Source organism: Miniopterus schreibersii (genome assembly GCF_964146895.1).
Source record: "Miniopterus schreibersii genome assembly, chromosome: 1".
NCBI classification, from domain to species: domain Eukaryota; kingdom Metazoa; phylum Chordata; class Mammalia; order Chiroptera; family Miniopteridae; genus Miniopterus; species Miniopterus schreibersii.
In genome coordinates this window covers 37,330,954-37,352,891 of record NC_138101.1, presented here as the reverse complement: position 1 = coordinate 37,352,891, position 21,938 = coordinate 37,330,954, and positions in this window count along the sequence as shown.

Sequence of the window (21,938 nt, the reverse complement as noted above, 5' to 3'; positions counted from 1 at the left end):
AGCCAGCACGTCACGAGCGGAGGCCAGTGCTCAGTCCCCGCGGGCACCGGTCTCCCGCCCGAGACCGCAGCCAGCCGGCTGTGGCAGGTCGGTTACGCCGACTCACTGCCCTGGTGAGACGGCTGGGGTTTGTTTTCAGTGGAACAGATATTACTCTGGATATGGATTTGCCCTCCTTCTCTATTATTCTTCCAAAAGCACTACACACAGGCCTACAGGTAGCGCAGCCAGTGTCGTGGTTCCTCCACGGTGTTTCTGACCGAGAGTAATGAAATGTGACGATGGCCTGTGACTGGAATTCACCGGTCCTGCCACATCCTCCAGCACCGTGAGGTGTCTGGTTTGGCAGGTGTGTGGACTGGTGGTTTGAAGGGTGAGTTTTGGTGCCAGTTTGGACAATACCTCGCAAGCGGGGTGATGGCCATCGATGTGGTATATGCTCTAAGTGGGCATAGTTCCGGTTGCACACGGGGTGGTTGTGTCGTGTTCAGGGAATAAATACGTGATCTAGCTATTGTTTATTTGGAAGTTAAGTGTGATGAAAAGAGATTGCGTGTGATGCCAGGTTGATAAAGGGTAGACTGTGGCGACTTTGAGATGAGTCCTCTTGCCTGGCCTGGGTTCTCCTCTCTCCATGCTTCTGGGTGGGGTTGGCCCCAAGGGAGACCTGAGATATGGCAGGTGGAGGAGGACCGGCCGCCACGCGACTGTCAGAAGGCCGGTGGGGGCGCAGGTAGGGCTGCACCTCACGCATGCTGTGGATCTGCAGGCTTACCTCCAGGTCTTGCAAGATCGCTCCCTTAACGCCCACAGGCCCTGGGAGGCTTCATATGCAGCCGCCTGGTGAAGCGCAGCAGGCCCGCGGGAAACCTGCCCACTGAAATGGGAAGCTGGCGGCGTTCGGGAGGCCGGGACCAAGGCAGGCTCCGGTGAGAGACGGGTGAAGGTTTGTTCAGCCTTGAAGGTTAAGGTTTACCCTTATGGGGCCCAATTTGCCTTTCCCTCCTTTAATTCACATATATCTCCCCTTCCTGACTGCAGCCCTGGTTTACTTCAAGCACAGCACTGTGTGTAGGAGTAAATAAATCGCTAAAAATTACCCATACAGGCTCTGCTGCTCTGATGGAACTTGTCTGATTATTCTATTCAGAAAGCTACACATGTATGAAAGTAACTATAAAGCATGTACATAGGTATAACAGTTTCTATCATATTGCAAGCACCGGAGAGGGGTCAGGATGAAGTAGAGGGCGAGGAGGGAGGGAGGGAGAGGGAGGGAGGCGAATGAGAGAGAGAGAGAGAGACAGACAGACAGACATACCCAGGGATTGAAAAATACTTCATATAGGGGAATTGCTACTGGCATGATAAGGGAACAGAAATAGAGGTGAGAAAGTTACCTACTGCATACTTAACAATTCCCAGGCACTTGTGTAACTGGAACCAGGATGGGCACAATTCCTGACGCTTTGGAACTTGCAGTCTGGCGGGGCCGATTCATCCTGCAGCTATAATGCACTTCACCCCGCGAAGGGGTCTAAGTATGTGCTGCGTATTTTTCACTGAGGGTAATTACATGATCCTTGAATGGCTAGCTGAATCTTAATACTCTAATATTCTCTCAGTGTGGATAACTTCTGCAAGCTATTACTAACAAGGTGTAGGGGGAGAAGTCTCTGGGCATTTGGTTTCCTCTCGTTTGCATTTTCAGTCCTTCCCCAGCTGGTCTCTGCCATCTGTCTCCACTATTCCACCGAAAGAGCTGTTGCGCAGGCCACCGGGGCTCTAATTGCCAAATCTCAGAGACATGTGTCGGTCCATATTTTATTTGACATTACTTTGCCATTTGACATTGTGGCCGTTCCCTTTTTATTTAACTTCTCTCAGCCCCTGACACTCCTGCCTCCTGGTTTCTCTTCTGTTTCTCAGGTTCTTCTTAATTCGTTCTGTTGTTTTATTTAATAGTTGGTTAATGGCACCTGAAAGTGCCCAAAGTGACCGGAAAGTCAATGTTTCGTCCCTTTTGTCCATCACTCTATACATCCAAATGATAACTGACCCGAGCTGTTAACCTGTTGGCTTCGCCTGACTGAGCCCCCCTGTCCAGTGGCTCTGTTCCCTGTTAGCCACACGCCACATTCCTCGGCGAGGCTGCGGGGAGTCTTCTTTCTCACCTCCTCGTTGGATTTTTGTCTTCCTCTGATCCATCCTTCACGTGGCCACCAGGCACCTATTTCTAAAATGCAAGTGTGATCGTATAACTGCTCTTCTTACTCTCCAGGGGTCTCAGGATAAGGGCCACATTTCTTAAAATGGCATTTAAAATGCCCTGCATTTGCCTCTCAGTATTTAAATTCCACGCTCCCACCCCTCCAACCACAGCGAATAACTTAAACTTTCCCAAAGATTCCATAATCTCTTTATCTCCCTAAACATAAACTTCTGTCTCCTTAGCTACTTGGCGAACCCCTACCAATGCTTTGATAATAAGTTCTGGGGTTGCTATTAGCTCATTTATTCATTCATTCACAATGATTGACTACGTTATGTGCCGCACACTGTTCTCGCTCTACTTCATGACGCTGTCTCTATCTAGTTGCTCTTTTTTCCTTGGCTCCCATCCCCACTGTTTCTGGCTACCTGCTGATTAACACTAGCTATTCACTGCTATCCATTGAAATTTGGATTTGAGTTCTGTCCTCTGTAATTAAAGTCCTGTGCACATAAGTATCATTGCAATTAACTGTATCATAACTTGTGGTTTTCTTGTTTGTCTCTCTTATTATACTGTGAGCTTGTTGACGGCAGAAATTGTACCTTTGTTGTGTGTGTGTGTGTGTGTGTGTGGTATGCAAGCCCGTGTGTGTGTGCCCATTGGCTAGTATGATTTCTGCTACTTTACTATTAATACATTTTTCTGAATGAGATAATTTAGAATCAAGAGACCTGATGGAATGAATTATTTGATTTCTCTGAGTCCTATCTGTAAAACAAAAGAACAATATAGAGAGAGCAGTAATTGCTTTGAACATTACATGATTTTTTTTGGATTTTAGATGAGACACTTTAGGAGAAAAAATATTTTTTTCTTTTTAATACATTTTTTTATTGATTTCAGAGAGAAGAAGGGAGAGGGAGAGAGATGGAAACATCAATGATGAGAGAGAGTCATTGATCGGCTGCCTCCTGCATGCCCCCTGCTGGGGATCAGTTCTGAAATCTGGGCATATGCCCTGACCGGGAATCAAACCGTGATCTCCTGGATCCTAGGTCGATGCTCAACTGCTGAGCCACACTGGCCGGGCTAGGAGAAAATATTTTATAAATGGCAAAGCATTATTGTTTAAGTTTATTTCAAGTTGCAAGGAGTAGAGATGTTCAGGCAACTTCAAAGGATGGCGTTATGGGAGGGACACACACACTGCAGTTCCGCTCCAGGGCTGAGCTGAGTGTTTTCAGTAGTCTGTCTGCACACAGCCCTTCTCTCTGCCTCTCCCAGTGATCCCAGTGCTTTCCCTGCCAGTCACACCCTCGCGCTCCTTCATGCATCCTGTTTACTCTGCCGCTGGCACTCCGGCTCTGTCTTGTGGGCAGGGAACAGGCTGAAGGGTGATTTGCAGCACAGCTCTGCCAACAGTGTGGCTGTTTGGGGCTCTCTTCTTGGTGTCCCTCTTCTGACGCTCCTGGTCTTCCATGGTATCTCTACTTTGAGAATTTTTTTCTCATATCTAATTCTTGCTTTTGCATAGGTATCCTCTGTACTTACTTACTTATTTATTTTGTTACTTCATAGCTTCTGATAGTTCAAAGGTTTTATTTCCTAAACATGCTTGTTTTCTGCATGACCTTTTCATAGCCACATGATCATTTTTTAAAATATCTCTTTAATTTCAATCATGCAAACTGATAAATTTTCTCTATATTTTAAATTTCAAATTCTAAAGAACTGGCTAAGCTTTGGAGTAACTTCTTTTATGATAAACTATCCCATAGATCTTCTGGCCAGCTTATAAATAAGGTGCCCACTCCAGGTTTTATCTGCTGGGATATAGTGTCCAGTAACAGGTAGTTGACATGGCCTTTGATATCAGGACATTGGCCTGCTTGACATCATGACTGACACATTTAGTACAATTATATGCCTAGATATTTTTGTTGAATAATGAAGATGACAAAATGTGTGTGTGTGTGTGTGTGTGTGTGTGTGTGTGTGTGATGAAAAAATCCTCTAGCAGGATTGTGATAAATTGGGTACTCTCATATGGTTGGTCAAAGTAAAATGGGCTCATTTTACTTTGACCTGAAGCATATAGTAATCATGCTTACTATATGTTTCAGGAGTCTTTCTGAAATTCATATTTTCACTTTTACTTCCAGAACTCTTTCTTAAGGAAATAAACAGAGGTGTTTGCAAAACTTTGGGCACAGAGGTATTTGTTGCTGTGTGGCTTACAATAATGAAAACTTAGAAACAATTTTTATTTAAAACTATTGGAAACCATTAGCAAAGACTTTGTCTGTCTTTGTTCACTGCTCTATTTTGAGTGCTCAGAACAGTGCCCAGCACATAGGAGACATTCAGTAAATACTTGTTTAAAGGCAGTATGTTGACCCTTTACTATAAACAATCATAGAATCGTTAAAAATAATCCCCAGGGATGTATTTGCAGTGTTGACAGAGAAGAAACAATCAATTTTGCCTGGGTTGGAAGCTAGATCGCCTTAGCACCCTTCTTTAGTGGACATGGGCTCTGTCATGCTGCTAGGTTACCAACTTTCAGAGTTAATATGTATTTCCATAGGTGAGCATGTGGCAGCCAGGCCACCTGAGTTGTGCCAGGCAGGAGCCACAACCACCACCACCGAAAACAAGAGGACTTGTTGGCTAACAAAGGCAGTAGGAACTGGGACTGATGTCTCCTCAGACTAAGAGGTCCTTCTGGGAGCCTAGAAATTTTCACAGGAGAGAGAACTTCAGAAAACAAATAATAATGATGATAATAATAGTAATTTTTAAAACTCTGGAATGTTTATTAACATGTAGAAAAGCAGTCCTTATATTATCAGGCAATAAATGAGGATCTCTCTCTCTTTCTCATATAGAGAACAAAATCTAAGTGCATTTATTTTGTGAGGTAGAATTACAGGTGCTTTTTTTAGGGGTTTTGTGTGTGTGTGTGTATGTGTATGTGTGTGTGTCTGTCTTATTAAAAATTCTTAAAATTTATTTATTACTTTTAGCCAAAAATGTATAGTATATTTTATGATTTTTAAATAATATTTCTGATTTGTTCTTAGGGGAAGGGAAGGGAAGAGAAAGAAACTACTATATGTTGAGTTTCTACCGTGTACATGGTACAATTGTAGGGTTTAACATAACTTTTCCTCGAGTCCTCCCAATTTTATAGAGTAAGAAACATCCCAAGTAGTTAAGTTACTTGCCCCCAATCACTCAGTTAATTACACAGCAGGGATTTGAACACAATTTATTCTAATTCCAGAGCATGTTTCCTTAACCACTAATCTACATTGACTCTCTGGCTAACCTTCCTTAATTAAGCCAGCCCGCCCTGATTTTTCCATTTGCTGAAACTACATATTAATTTGACCCTAACATGAATTATTTGGTCATATTCTAATTACTTATTGCTTTGCATGACTTCATTTTGTGTTTTTAACTAGATAAAGGGGTTATTTAGAGAAAAGGTAGTATTTAGTATTTTATGCCCCTTTCATATTTTCCTAGTACCTAGGACACCTATAAGTACAATAAACATATGAGATTTATAATTATTATTATCTTCATGAATCTATAAGAACCAAGAAAAATGTTATGAATATATGTAATTTGTTGCCTTATAAAGGCCCACTATTGCCAATGTTTCCATTAACTGCAAGTGCAATATCCTAATGGTTTTAAATTTTATTTGGGTCATTTATTATTCATTAAAGGCTCAGAATATTCAGTTCTTCACAGCATATAGAAATGCGAAATGTGCATTGATTAGCTTGCCATCCAGGGTATCCCATAATCAGAACCTATTTATTCTAACCCTAGTTTCTATTTTTCCTACTTTTTTAATTTAATGATGTTTGGTTTGGTTTGGTTTTTATTGATTTCAGAGAGAGGAAGGGAGAGGGAGAGAGATAGAAACATCAACGATGAGAGTCATTGATCGGCTGCCTGCGGCACGCCCCCGACTGGGGATCCAGCCCTCCACCCGGGCTTGTGCCCTGACTGGGAATCGAACCGTGACCCCCGGTTCCCAGGCTGACACTCAGCCGCTGAGCCCAGAGGGCCGGGCTCGCCTACTCCTCCCTTTCTCACATACTCCGCTCCGGTCCGCTTCCTGAACGCTCTAGGCCCCCTTCCTGTGCGCTCTGGCTTGTGTTCTTACTCTGGCCTGTGCCACTCTTACAAATAAATCCGAATGTCCAAATCCTGCCCATCCTACAAGGCCTGAGACTTACTCAGTCTCCTCCTCGGAGCTTTTCCTGATGACCTTGACTCATGGTCATCTCCCCCTCTTCTGAATTCTGTCCTCTCTCTGCTGGTTTATTTGACACTTACAATTTACTAATTATGGTAAAAAACACATAAATGAAATATACCCTCTTAACAGATTTTAAGTGTATATTATTGGTTACGGTATGAACATCGTTGCACAGTAGATCTTGAGAACCTTTTCGTCTTGCGCGACTCTAACTCTCCACCATTGCACGGCAGCCCCCGCTCCTGTCTCCCCGAGCCCCGCCGCCTTCCTTCTGCCCTCTGCGTCCCTGAGTCAGACTGCTTTGCATACCTCGGATAGGTGGCACCCCAGTATTTGCCCTTCTGTGACTGTCTTATTTCACTTACCCTGATGGCTTCAGGGCTCATCCATGTTGTCACATCTGACCGGATTCCCTTCATTTTAAGGCTGAATAAAATCCCATTGTGTGTGTGTGTGTGTGTGTGTGTGTGTGTAACTACATTTTCTTTCCCTGATGAGCACGTAGGTTGTGTCCATTCTTAGCTATTGTGCATAATAAACATGGGGTGCAGACACGTCTTTGAGACCCTGGTGCAGCCCCTTGGGCGGTTCCCGGCCGCGGTGGCTCTGTTGCAGTGTCCGCCCTCCGCAGTTCCCACAGCGGGCGCCCTCTGCGTTCCCACCTCCCCACCAGGGCTCCAGGCTTTCCACACGCTCACCCACGCTCGGCATTTTCTAGGCTTTTAAATGTAATTTTGTTTTGTTTTGTTTTTTATAATGCCTGTCCTGTCCTAACAGGCGTGAGGTGACGCCTCACTGTCGCTTCGGTTTGTAGTGCCCTGATAGTTAGCGGTGCCGAGCGCCTTGTCGGTCCCGCTGGCCGTTTGTCTGCCTTCCTCTATCGGACAAACATCTGCTCAGAGCCTTTGCTCATTTTTTAATTGGGTTGTTTCTGACCATTGAGTTGTATAAGTTTCTTGTATATTTTGATATTAACCACTTTTCAGATTACAATTTGCAAATATTTTCTCCTGTTCTGTAGGTTTTCACTCTTCTGATTGTTTCCTTTGTTGTGCAGAAGCTTATTAGTTTGTAACAATTCTGTTTGCCTTTCTCTTTTTTGCCTTTGTTGCCTAGGCTTTTGTTGTAATATCCAAGAAATTATTGTCAAGGCCAGTGCGATACATTTTCCCCTAGGTTTTATTTTAGGAGCCTTGTAGTTTCAGGTCTTACGTTTAAGTCTTCAACCCATTTGAAGTTGATTTTGTGCATAGCGTGTGATAAGGGCCCAGTTTTACTCTCTTGCACGTGGTTCTCCAGTTTCCTCAGCACCACTATCTGGAGACTATCCTCTGCCATTGTGTAGTCTTGGCAACCGGGTAGAAAATCACTTGACTGTACGGATGGGGTTATTTCTGGATCCTGCATTCTGTCCCTTTGGTTTAGATGTCTGCCTTCATGTCAGTGTAGCCCTTAGAATGTTTAACCTCGTGTTAAATTTAGCTAGTGAAAGATTTAGGCATGCCTCATTTTCCTGCACTCGACAGTAAGTTTTTAAATGCTGCCACATTAGGGTTTAGAGCAATTGTTAGTTCTCAATAGATTTTTGAATGAACAAATTCATTGATATTTCCGTAATTCTATTATTATGTGCCTAAAAATATGGATTTAAAAAAATCACAAAAGTAGCCTTGTTCCCCTCTCCTGTTCCTTTACAGCTACACTCATGTCGTCATCAGTTTATTTTCTGTTTTTCCCTTTTTAAAATCTGACCACTTTTTAGAAACCATTATATTTTATTAATTCAAGTAATATCACAACCATGAAAATTTTTAAAGTGTTTAGGAAACATTGACAATCATTTTATGATATATTTGCATTATAAAAAATAAATAGAATTATAAAAATGAAACTGAAATTAGACTTTAAAGGAGAAATGAAAAATACTGAATTTATTACAGTTGGCTCTCAAAATATATGCTGAATAGCCCCAAAACATGCATTTTCACAGGGGCAAAGTAAAGGGAGGAAGAGAGGGTGAGAAAGAAAAAGAAAAATATAAAACTACAGAGTTTACTTTGCTATAATACAGGAATGTTTGGTTTTATATTTATTTTAGGTTGGCAATCATATATATACATATATGTGTATATGTATACACACACATGCAGACATATGACAATCCTTAACTTTAGTACTATTGGATTATATGCATATTATATATAATGTTTTTGTATGAACTATTATAAGGTAAACTGAGGCATATTAAACATTTTAAGAATTATTTGAACAAAAATATGTTTGAATTGGCCAGCACCAAACCGGAAGTGATTTGGAGCGTTCCACCAACAGGAGCTCGGGGATAGACTGTATAGGAAAAAGGCAGGAGCGAAGTAAGAAAATTACTGATTGGCTGTAACTTAAAGCCTAGATTGTTGGTTGTGACTGGTCATCCTTAGGTTTTAATTTTATAAGTTTTAAGCATTTACAAGCTTAGATTTTGGTTTGCTTTCGTAGGCTGCCATAACATCAGAGCTACCTGCCTCATGGCCTCCTTGTTTAAGTGACTTAATACGTATGAGATGAAGTGTTGTACAACTGTGCACCTGAAACCTGTATAATTTTGTTAACCGCTGTCACTCCAATAAATTTAAGAAAAAGGAAATAACAATACCTATGTAATATATATAATTATATAGTTATTTATAATATATAATATATTTATATCAATATTAGAATATGCACATTCTATATTTACATATGTATAAATATATAATGTATATGTAATATGTACTTTTATATATAACTATGAATGTAAAATATAGATACTTTTACTAACAGACCCTATATAGTTTATTAATGGTTATTATAATAATTACTGAACACAGACTTAATTCCCTAACTTTAGGTACTATTGAATTTTCATTTTTTTCTTCCATCTTTTAGACTGTTTTCTGTCTGAAGTTTTATATACTGACCTGGGCCAGTAAAGATTAATAGATTAAACACTTTGTTACATATACATAATATTATAGGTCAAGAATTGGGTGAATTAATTTTCCTGGTATCCAGATGGAACTAAATTGATGTTAAAACCATTATTCTACATGCAGAATCATGGACCTGTACCCTTCTCATGGAAGAAATGTACCCCTATTGTCTTCACGCTTTGTAGCCACATTTTGCAGAACTCTTAAACTAGGAAATGGAAAATAAATGGAAGGCCTTGGGTTTTCTTTGGTAAAAAAGAGGAGTGTATTAGATCCAACTTTGGAAAGAACATATTTTTTACTTTAAAATATTTTAATCTTACTTAATCTTTCTTTCTCATACTTATCATTTATTATATTATATTTTACCATATTTCACTCTATTTGAATTACTTTTCCCTTCCTTGTTAGAAAGGATCCCAAACCTCTAGTAAAAGAAGGTTAATGTTGGGGCTCCAATCTCCTGAAATACAGGGAAACCCTGACAAAGAAATCCTCAAAAGGGGCAGCAATCAGGGGATTTCAGTGCGGGCTTCCTGGAAATTCATCCTTGCTCTTCGCTGTTTGACCCGGCGGCCGCCAGCGTTGCATATTACACATCAATTTAAATTCTTGAGAGACAGCAGAGAGAAGATAATTGGCCCACCTCGGACCGGACATTCTCCCCCTTCCAATATCCAGTGGATAGAGGGTTAGTGCCACTTACACGCCAGGTAAAACGAGGCCTTTTCAGTGACCTTAGAAAGCTGTCTCGTTTGCTGGCACGTGGTCTCCTTAGAGCAGGGCCCCACTTTGTCCATCCTTATGTCCCTAGCGCTTACCAAAGTGCTTGGCATAGAGCAGTTGAGAAGTGACTAGATAATAAATGAGTAAATATGGGTGGAAGATAGTAAATGTCCGTTGCTCAGTGACCTAGCGATGGACGACAGTGTATTCCATCTATCTGAGCAGATTGTGTGAGCAGACATAGCGTTTTTCAAAGGAAGGAGTGGAAAGACTTCGGGTGTGTCAGTGCTACGGTTGCCTTCATCACTGTGATCTCTGTGGCCCTTGTTCACATGATGATGCGGCACTTGGTCAGTTGGCAGGTATCTTATGTTTTATTTTGGTGTAGAATTTGAGAGGTATCTGATGTTTACCATCAGGTCCAATTCTTACTCTTAGCAGAAATGTGTTATTTTTTTCCCTTTAGTAAGAAACTATTGATTTTTCTCTGCTTTCTTATTCCCAGCAATTCTCAAACAAAGTAGAGTTTATTTCTAGATTAAGACATAGGTATCTCAATTCCAATAGAAATATTAAAGCATTCTTTTTACTATTCAATGGGTATGATTAGCTAAAGACACATTTTATTGTTAAAGATATTGACACCAGTGCACATTTTGATAGTAATACTTTCGTGATTTGAATGTAAACATGCAATAACACAATTTGCCATATGGTTGATAGCAATTGTGAAAGTTCAGATATTTTGAAATTCAACAACAACAAAAAAGCCTTAAAATTGTCAAAATATGGCAGTTGGATTTCACTAAGGAGTTGATGAAATAGTCAATTTGGATAGTGAGGAAGCAAAAGTATATACATAGATCCAATCACTATGTTGGACACCTGAAACTAATACAATATGTCAGTTATATATCAGTTATATCTAAAAAAAATATATTCAGAGGAGTTCCACAACTCAGCATGGAGAGGTCTGAGTACTGCATCGCCTCTCCTGGAAGTGGGGGCTGATGACCAGCTGTCAAAGGTCTTGTAACAACGGCCCCTATGGGATGGGAAACGGTCTACGTGGCCTCCAATGCCATGTGCCTGTGGCCGGTCAGTGAGGCTGAGCCCACTCCAGGGGTGTCATGGAGAAGGTGGCCTGGAAGGGCTATTAATCACTCTTCAGCCCCGCGGGCAGTCAACTGCTAGAGCTCAGACTCTGGAGTCAAAACATCTTATTTTGAGTTCTGTCTTTACTGTTACGCTTACTAGTTTTGTGCATCTCTTTCCTTTCTTACAAAACGTGGAAACAATAAGATTTGTCTTACAGAATTGTTGAGATGGTTAAATGTCATAAATCATGTTTAGTACGTAGAATGGAGCCTGGTAGATAGAAAGCATTCGGTAGATGTCAGTGACTGTCATCATCACCGCCGCCACCACCACCTAATAGAATTTAGTATTTATGCGAACGCCCAGCCCTAAAGTGGAAGGACATCTGTAGCAGAACAGCAGAGCTGGTTGGTAATCAAGGGCGTCTGGTGTTGTCTTTCCCTACTAGTTGAAGTTTCAGCTTACAAATAACTGGTGATAAGAGAGTTCTACCTCGGTCTTCCCGTAAACGCGGCGCTGTAATTAAATTGTTTGGAAGGCCCCTTTTTGCGCTCTCCTCTCGGCAGTGCTGACTGAATCATCTTCGACATAGAGTGTCCTACTGGCAGGATTCCCGTGTGCCCTTGTAACTTGAGGGTTTATGCTAATGGATGTTCATTGCATAACGGGAGCAGGGGGATATTTATTTCTGAAGGCAGAGCCTGTTGCTCGGGTTACTGGTCCCTGTCTGTACTCAGTTGTTGTACATCTCACCTGATTATGGAAAGGCAGAGTCTGATATATGCAGCCTCTCATTTGGGCCACTGCAGGGGGTTTATGCGCTTGATTTCATTTCCTATTCTAGCAAGTGTCTTTTCCCTCCGAGATTCCCCTGGATTGCTCTCATGGTGAGTGGACCCTTGCCATTCACAGATTTAACATTTGTGGTTTTGACGAGACAGGGGAAACCTGCAAAGTTCATGATTTGCAGTAGTTAAAAGTGTGTGAGGCTCATGATGAAAACACTGTGTCCTTGAGTCCAGTCTGAGTGGAGGGAAAAAACCATAAGGCTCTGGGTGAGCCTCGTCGACCGGTTTCTCAATATCTGCACGGCTCTGTTGTTCTCAGCTTGTATCAGGTATGCAGGAGCCCTCATTAGAGGCTGAAGGGGTTATTTAAAGTCATCGTTATATTCAACGGGTTTATGTGAGAAATTATATGCTATAGTGACATTTACACACGTGGGAATTGCAGAGGTCTTGTGACATATCCTTTGTGAGTGGTACAAGTCTATGGCATATGTTTGATTAAACAGACTGTGGGTTTGGCCGCTCTCATCGGGGATAATCCCAAAGGGTACTTTATAATAAAGTTCTGGGAAATCAATGGTTGGCAAACTCAATTAGGATTATTGTCCTGCCTGGGCACTTAAAATGGAGATCAAATTGTCAGTTCAATTCAACTGTTCTCAGGTGTTTCTCTTTTAAAATCTTAAAGGAGTTTTTCAACTTCAAATGTCGCAAGCTAAGGCATTAAGAAGAAAGTGTTGCTCATGAGCTACTTTGAATTACATTTATATAACAGGCAGACACAAACTGTAGAAGCAAACTTAAATGGGAAGCTTCTTTGTATCAGGCTTTGAGCTTAATACTGTCACATTTTATCTCACTAGGTTCTTAAGACTATAAAGTAGATGCCAAATAAATATTAGCTTTTTTTTTTTTTTTTTGGTATAAAGTGCAAGGTCTTTGGAAGCACCTGGATCTGGTGTAACATAATTTCTTGGGCCATAATAGAGATATTGGCTTCTCTTGGAAGAGAAATTAGAAGTAAACTATTTTTTCCTGTTTGCAGTCCCTCTCCCCCTTCCTCTTTCTTAAGCACGTATCACAATCCAGATATTTCCCTTCACCATCAAGGATGTGCTGCTGCTGTCACTTTATTCTGCTTTATGTTGCTCGTGGGTTACTGTGCGGCTGTGAGCCGGAGGGCAGGGTTTGGGTGCAGCCATTGTGTGCCCACTAAACGGGGTAGGTCGTGGGCGCGAGCCTCTTCCGCACACTCTGCCTAAGGGCCGGTTGAACTCTTTCGCCATTAGGCATGAGAGGAAGTTTAGCCGTGGCCTGGGTGGCCGTCTCTGCAGCCTCCAGCTGCTTCTTTGGGGTGACGCTTGGATCGCACACCTGTGTGATCTCTCCGATGCCTCGTGCCCTTTCCTCACCTGCCTGAATCCAGTTTAGAAACCGTCTCTGTTCCCGGACGTCGCTCCCACGCTCTGTGACCGTCCCCCCCGTTTCCACCTGCTGCTTCTGCAGCGGGCGCTGAGCAGGGGCGTCGCCGTCGCAGCGGCTGTCATGGGCACCGTCCTTCTTCTCCGGCTTTGTTTGCCTGCCACACTCTCTGCTGGGCTGTCTTTTTCTTTCCTTCCGCGGCTCCTTTCACCCCTTTCTGACCCGTGAGCCGTTGTCTGCCAGATGAGCCCGAAGGCAGGCCTCGGGCCTCGCTTTCCTGCGGGGAGCGCCGTGGCCTGCGGAGTGGCGGCCTGGCACCGCTGCTGTCCTCGGGGCTCTGCTCGGGACGCGCGCTGCGCTGTTAGTGTCTCAGGCTCGGTCACCCTCAGCCTTCTCATTCCTCCTTCAGTTATTGTTTTGTCAGTCCTCACTGAGGATATGCTTTTTAAATTGACTTTTAGAGAGAGAGGAAGGGAGGGAGAGAGCAACATCGATCTGTTGCCTCCGGTACGCGCCCTGACTGGGGATCGAACCCGCCACCCTTTGGTGATGGGGTGATGCTCCAACCACCCGAGCCCCCAGCAGGGGTCCCTTCTTTTTTTTGGTATGATCCTTCTTTATTTTCCCCTATGGAATTAAAAATATATATATCTTTATGATTTCAGAGAGAGGAAGGGAGAGGGAGAGAGAGAGAAACATCAGTGATGAGAGAGTCATTGATCAGCCTCCTCCTGCACGCCCCCGACTGGGGATGGAGCCCGCAACCCGGGCCTGTGCCCTGACCGGGAATCGAACCCCCGTCGCCTGGATCCTAGGCCCACGCTCAGCCGCTGAGCCCCGCCCGGCCGGGCTCCCCTATGGGATTTTTCATCTTGTTCTTGAAGCTCCCTTAGGGCAGAAAGACTCCCACTCAACAATGGCCCTGTCCCCCGATGTCCACATGGCTGTCACGTGCGTTCTCCTCGTTCAGGTGTCTGATCACTTGTCGCCTCTCAGCCTGGCGTCCCTGCCCATCCCATCCAACTGTCTCCCGCCTTGGGGCCCCTCTCCCCTCCTGCCTCCTCCGTCTCACTAGTCCCTTTTATTATCTTCAAGGTGCCGCCTTGTGATGATCTATTGTTTTGCTTGTTTATTGTTCATTTTAGTCACATGAATATAAATTTCATAAAAACAAGAACCTTGCTTGTTTTGTTGACCAGCACACCCCCTGGAGGTAAAATACCTTCTTTCACATTCTGAGTAGCCAAGGTACTTGTCGCATAAAAGAATTAATAGATGGAAAGGTGGTCCTTCTAAGAAATAACAGAATGACTCCTGTGGATGGTTTCCAGTTGCTCGTTCCGGGAGCGTCCCCTTTCTTTCACACTTTATGCTGAATACATCGGAACCTCAGTCTGAATCTCAGGCTGCTGTACCAGGAACTTTCACCAGGAAATTCTTAAGAATATAGTGTCTCGTAGGGATGCATTCTACTAGAGTACTGCAGTGTTCAAAACGAGGGTTTTGTACCCTAAATGCCTCACATTTCAATAACTGGTTGACCAATTATCTGTCCTCTGTATTTTCAGGATATTTTTTCTCGTTATGGGATTCAATGGTATAAGATGATTGCTGCTTTCTTCACAGCTCTGAACACTGAGCACCCTGAAAGGACATACTGAAAGGTGAATGGAGAGTCATCCAGAGTTCTGAAGACAGAGATGGCAGGAATGATGTTTATTACCAATAACAACCACCTTCCTTTGTATGTCATTTTGTGGCCCTGTTTTAAAGCCTATTATTTTATTTTATCTTCATAATAATCTTATAATGTGGGTGGTGGAAGATGGTCTCCATTTTCCTGCGAGTGAGATGAAGGCACTTGAGTTAACAGCTATTAAGGTTGTTATTACGAGTCCGCAACTTCTTATCCATGACATTTCCATTCCTGTGATCAGGTATTAGATTTGTGCCACAGAACTTGATTTAGCTCAATATCAAAGCAAATCATTTCTCTAGCTGCAAACTGCATTTCTGTCTGAAGAGAGGCCTGTAACGATAGAAGGGTGGAGTGGAAAGTGTCCTGGACTAGGAATCAGGAGGCCCAGTTCCACCTCTAGTATATTACTAATTAGTTGGTTGTTAAGAAAACAACTTCATTCTTTGGTTTCCAGTTTTGTCCTATGTACACTCTTCTAGGTTACGTTAGCATATTTTTCCTAAACATTGTTTAACAGAACTACTTCGTAAGTGTACTGTTAGAAAAAAATATCTCTGGTTGCAAAAGCTTGAAATAGAAGGCAGTCTGTAGTTTCATCTTTGAATCCACAACATACTTCAGCATATTGAAGGCATTGAGAAGTTCTGGAGTTTAAAAAATAAAGAAAAAAAGAAAAGCATTGATGAGCTTTATTTAACCAAATGATTCCCAGTATATAGGCCACGGAGGGAGTAAGGCCAGGTAGACTACTACGCAGACCCTTTTTCCTTGACTCATGAAATCCTCTCTTTCTCTTTTTTTAACTAATTCAAATTTGAGGCCACCTTGGTGCTTCAGTCAGTTGGCTGCCTGTAAAACACTGTTGCCCTAGAGCAAGTCAGAGGTTTCTATTGTGATTTTCCCATTAGTGATGAAAGAAAGAGAAACTTTTAATGTGGGCTTGTGCTGGAAGTTTGAGCCTTTTGTGGAACTCAATGAACATTTTTATTCTTCTAGCTAAAAGCACTGTTCATTGACAAATAGGACAAGAGGAAGGAAGGGAGGGAGGGGGGAGGGGGGGTGAAGTTCATGTCTCAGCTAATAATTCTTCAGCAATTTATGATTTTGAGAAGTGAAACTAAGGCTTTAAAGAATGAGTTGGAATTGCTGGGACAGAAATCTCAGTTCTGCCACTTGAATGGTTGCCAACAGGAAAAACAACATGTGGGGGCTTAGAAAGCAAATGTAAAAAGTAAAATAGTAATTTATTGATTTATTTTCTTATTAACTTTGCACCTTTGGGAAAACAGCTTTAATACTATCCCTTTAAAATGGCGATAATGATGCAACTAATAATCTATGAAGCATTTATGTTAAGTCAGGTCCTTTATTAAATCTTTAGGAAGCATCATCCTATTAGACCCACACAACTCAAGCAGGACTCGTGCGTTTACATGACTTTTCAAGATCAGAAATGGAACCCAACTCAAAAGTACTTTTAACTATTATCCATACTCCTTTTAATGTCAAGATTATAATGGATACATCTGTTTCAAAAGATAAAACTTTTAATTCTTTATTAAAATTTGAATTGGGGGGGTTGTTCCACTTATTTACACATTCACTGGTTGCTCTTTGTATGTTTTGCCAGGGATCAAACTCACACCTTGCTATATCGGGATGAAGCTCTAACCACCTGAGCTACCCGGCCAGGGCCAAAACTTCTACTTCTTAACAGCAATTGGAGTTTTGTCATGATTTCCTAGAACACAAATTTGCTATCTAACGACTTGGCGACATTGGATGTTAGTGCTCATGGTTTAGCTGATCGATTTAATGACTTTCGGCTGTCTGGAAGGAAATGACTGATTGTACAGTTATCTGGTTCCTATACACAGCAGGTCCTAAGTCAGGTACCAAAAATGGTCATTACCTGTGGAGTGTTTCCAGAGAGACACTTCCCTGTAGTTACGGTAAAATGCTAACTCACCAGGCTTTTGGCAAACCAGAGCATCCCTTGGGCACAGAAAGCCTTTGGACTTAGTTAAAATAAACCATGACAGACAAGATCTTATTCTTTCTAAAATAATCTCTTAAGGAGTCTAGTTCTGTGTTAATTTCTGATATCATTAATATTGACGAAACTATCTTTGAAGTGTCGCTGTGATAACGCATTTGTGCTTCCGAATCTGCTGCGTTGAACAGGGGACCTGGTGTACAGACTGGGGGAGGGAAGAAAGGAAGCAGCTGCAGTGTCTGGGCCTAGCTGGCCTTACTCCCTCCCTGGCTATATAATGCAGAGCCGAGCTACCCACTTTGGCTTTTCGTCTGTGCCTAACATTTATTCTAGTCCCTTTGATTTAAAGAGCAGTGAGATATGTTCCTGAAAACAAATACTAGCTATAATATGTGGATCTCTAAATATTTTCTAGGCAGAATTTTAAGTATTTGGGGCTTAATACCTTGCTTAATCTTCCCTGCGTCTTTGTAAGGTAGTTACCCATTTGATTGCTAAGGAAACCGAGGCTTGTAGAGAGCTAAGGCATGCATCCCAGGCCTATGCTATTGCCATCTCCAGGGCATCTGTTTCTATTTGAGTATTTGATAGTCAGGGAGAGGGAGAGAGCCGGTCCTCTAATATTTTCTTGACTTCACTTTGTATACCTTCCGAAGTCCTTTCTAGCATCTTGGAGCAGCGCATTTGGAATGAGCGCAATGTTAGTTGCATGAACTAGTCGGTTTCTTCCTAGTTGAGAATTTCCCCAGTCTCTGAAATGGAAAAAAAGGTATAACAACATTCTTTCCAATATGCAGCTCTAGGACCTATAGGCATTTTCCTAGCAAAATGCACAGAAGCAGCCAAATTGGTTCATACACATAGAGTCAGATGGAAATATTTTAAATCTCCTGTTTCTCCTGTATTAGCTGTATCTCTGTGTGGCATAAAGACTTCCTTTTAAATTCACATCTGAAACATGATTTTCAGCCTTCCCTTGCCTCTTCCTTACATTAATATTTCATAAGAAAAGACTTTTCCCCTAAGGTGAATTTATTTTCTAACATTTCTGATCATTTTTTTAAAAAAAATTCAGTTTGATCTAACTTTATTACTTTTAACAAAACATTAGCTGCTGCTATGTGTGTGTGTTTTTTGTTTTTGTTTTTTAATTGTGAGACTTCTTTTATCATCATTGATGAAATTTCACATATATTTTGAAAATTTTGGAAACTACAAACAAGAAGGGAATTCATGATCTATATAAAGGTAGCCCTGGCTAACTGATTTTTAATTTTTTTTTCTGTCATGGGCTATATGTACTTAGTTTAAAATATAATAGTATAATAATTAAAAGTAGTTACATGCAAACTAAAACCACAATGAGCTATCACCTCACACTTGCCAGAATGGGTGCCATCAATAAATCATCAAACAACAAGTGCTGGCGAGGGTGTGGAGGAAAGGGAACCCTGGTGCACTGCGGGTGGGAACTCAGATTCGTGCACCCACTGTGGAAAGCAGTATGGAGGTTCCTCAGAAAATTAAAAATGGAGCTGCCTTATGATGCAGCGATTCCACTGCTGGCAAGTTATCTGAAGAAACCCAAAACATGAATTCAAAATAATGTGTGTACTCCTATGTTCATTGCAGCATTATTTACATTAGCCAAGATTTGAAAGCAGCGCATGTCCATCAGTAGGTGAGTGGATAAAAAAAGCTGTGGTGCATTTATGCCGTGGAATACTACTGTGCTGTGAAAAGGAAGAAGATTGTCCCCTTTGCTACAGCATGGATGGACCTGGAGAGCATTATGCTAAGTGAAATAAGCCAGTCAGGGAAAAAGAAGTGCCATATGACCTCACTCACATGTGGAATCTAATGAACAAACTGAACTACCAAGCAAAACATAGAAACTCACAGATAGAGAGCGTGCAGACAGCTTGGGGGGGTGGGGGGAAGGATTGAGCAAAAAAGAAAATTAAGAGAGAGAGGATTCAAGGACATGGACAACAGTGTGGTGATTATAGGGGTGGAGGTAGAAGAGGGCGTAGAGGGGATAAATGGTGATGGAAAAGATAAAATAAATTTAAAAAATAAGTAGTTGTATGTCCCACCTATCTATAAGGTGCCACACCCCAGAGGTAAGAACTTTCAACACTTAGCTATATCTCCTGGCATTTATACCAACATTTCTAAATAAAATACATATACTACCACTTTTGATTTTTAAATCATTGATTCCTATTGATTTTTGTACTACGGTAGGTGAGGACATGTGTTCAGCAACCACCTGTTTTCAGTTGAGCTCACAGGCACCCTGGTGTGCCCATTCTTAACATATGATTATGTCACATATTTTGGTTAAATGGAGCAATATTAAGTATTTGCATCATGATGGATATGTAAATATTGTTATAGTTGAACAAAATACCAAAATATCATATTATAATTACATTTGCTGTTTTTGGAAAAGTTTTCTTAAAGTAAAATGAAAAATTGCCTTTCAAGGTTTGTTTTCCTCTCTCCTGTGCCCATTACCGACCTTCCACCAACACTCTCACAAGCTGTACGATGCTGCTTACTTGGCTAGAAGCAACGGACGCTACTAGCAATGAACACACCCAATGCAGTCCTGTGCTCTAAAAGCCATTTTCCAGTAAAAGGAGTGAGTGTTCCTTGGAGAAGTGACTGACTCTCCGGCTGGGGCAGGGCAAATGCCACATTTGCCTGGAGCATCTTATAGTAGGGAAAGTAGTGAAATACTCTTAAGAGTGGAAGGATGGGGTCATGTCAAAGTGACACAGGAAATAACAAGAAAGACCTTCTAATGGCCAAGGCTGGAACACTTTGAGTAGTATTGGATTATAACCTTAAGGAAAAAATAATTACAAGTCTATATGCTGATATAAGTACATGATTAAATAAGTAAGTAAATGGGAATGGGAGAGAGACACATCTTCTTTATAAAAATTTTCAAATAATATGTGTAGATGCTCCTTTTAGGAGATAAAGTTTAACCCCAGTAGAATCATGAGAAAAACATCAGAGAAGAACCCAGATACCTGGCCAGCCCTCCTTAAGACTGTCACATTAAAAACAAGGAAAGCCTGAGAAGCTGTCAAAGACAAGAGGAGACTGGGGAGATGTCACAACTCAATGCGGTGTGGTGACCTGCAATAGATCTTGGAAGAGAAAGAGCCTATCAAGGAAAAAACTGGTGAAATCTAATACAAATCTGGACTTTATTTATTTGTAGAGTGCTAATGTCCATTTCTGAATTTGGCAAATATACCATGATAATTCAAGGTGTTACTATGGGGGAACTAAGCGAGGAATATATGGGAAATCTATGAGCTATCTTTGCAAGCGTGTCTCTAAATCTAAAATTATGCCTACATATAAAGTTCATCTAAAAAGAGAATGCTTTTCGCTGAGGCCAAACCTATTAGGCAATTTACCAGTAGCTTTTTTCCCTTTCATTGGAGACATTTTTCTGGTTCCCCTCATGCTCCTGGCCCAGTGGCGACTGCTTGCTGCACAGTTGTCAGCAAGGCATTTCCTTCCCCCATCAGTGAGGGTTCCCTTAGCCTCTCTACTAAGATCCTCCATCAATGGGGATCCCCTTTAGCCTATCTACTAAGATCCCCCATCAGTGGGGATCCCCCTTAGCCTATCTACTAAGATCACCCATCAGTGGAGGTCCCCTTAGCCTCTCTACTAAGATCCCCCATCATTGGGGATCCCCCTTAGCCTATCTACTAAGATCCCCCATTAGTGGGGGTCCCCTTAGCCTCTCTACTAAGATCCCCCATCAGTGGGGGTCCCCCTTAGCCTATCTACTAAGATCCCCCATTAGTGGGGGTCCCCTTAGCCTCTCTACTAAGATCCCCCATCAGTGGGGATCCCCCTTAGCCTATCTACTAAGATCCCCCATTAGTGGGGGTCCCCTTAGCCTCTCTACTATGATCCCCCATCAGTGGAGGTCCCTTGGCCTCTCTACTAAGATCCCCCATCAGTAGGGGTCCCCTTAGCCTCTCTACTAAGATCCCCCATCAGTAGGGGGCCCCTTAGCCTCTCTACTAAGATCGAGCCATTACTTCCTGCCTCCTACGGCTCTTCTGTGTGTCTCCAGCCACCCTTTCTGTGTCTTAGGTACAGTACGAGAGATGTGAAATATTTGAGCCTTTGTTTAAAAGTGGCCTGTATTTTACCAAACTACTTGACTAATAATGTGGAGGAAATTTTAGAATAGAAAGCTTCTGAGAAAATCAACACCAGCTTGTCCCTTTATCTTTGCTTGTAATTTATTCCCCCCTTCTTTGTTGTCTCCTGATGCTTCCAGGATGTTTTCTCTCCAGAGCTCAGAAGCCTCTTGCTGACATGCCTTGGTGAGCATCGCTTTTCATTAGGTATTGTGGCAACTAATGTGTATGTCTTTTAGTTTAGAGCAATGCTGGTTTGTTTTTATAAAAAACATTTCTCCTATTATTATTATTATCATTTTTGGAAATTTTGTTGGTCAGCAGTTGAGCTTCCTACGTGAATTGTCTTGTTATCTGTTAGTTTTTTCACTTATACTACTTTTTGAGAGATTTTTTGACTTGCCTTCCAACACTTCAATTGAAGGTTTAGCTATTGTATTTCTATGTCCAAAAGGTCTCTCTTTTTTCCCTCTAATTGTCCTTTTTTGTTTTTTAATAATATATTTTTATTGATTCAGAGAGGAAGGGAGAGGGAGAGAGAGAGAAGAAACATCAATGATGA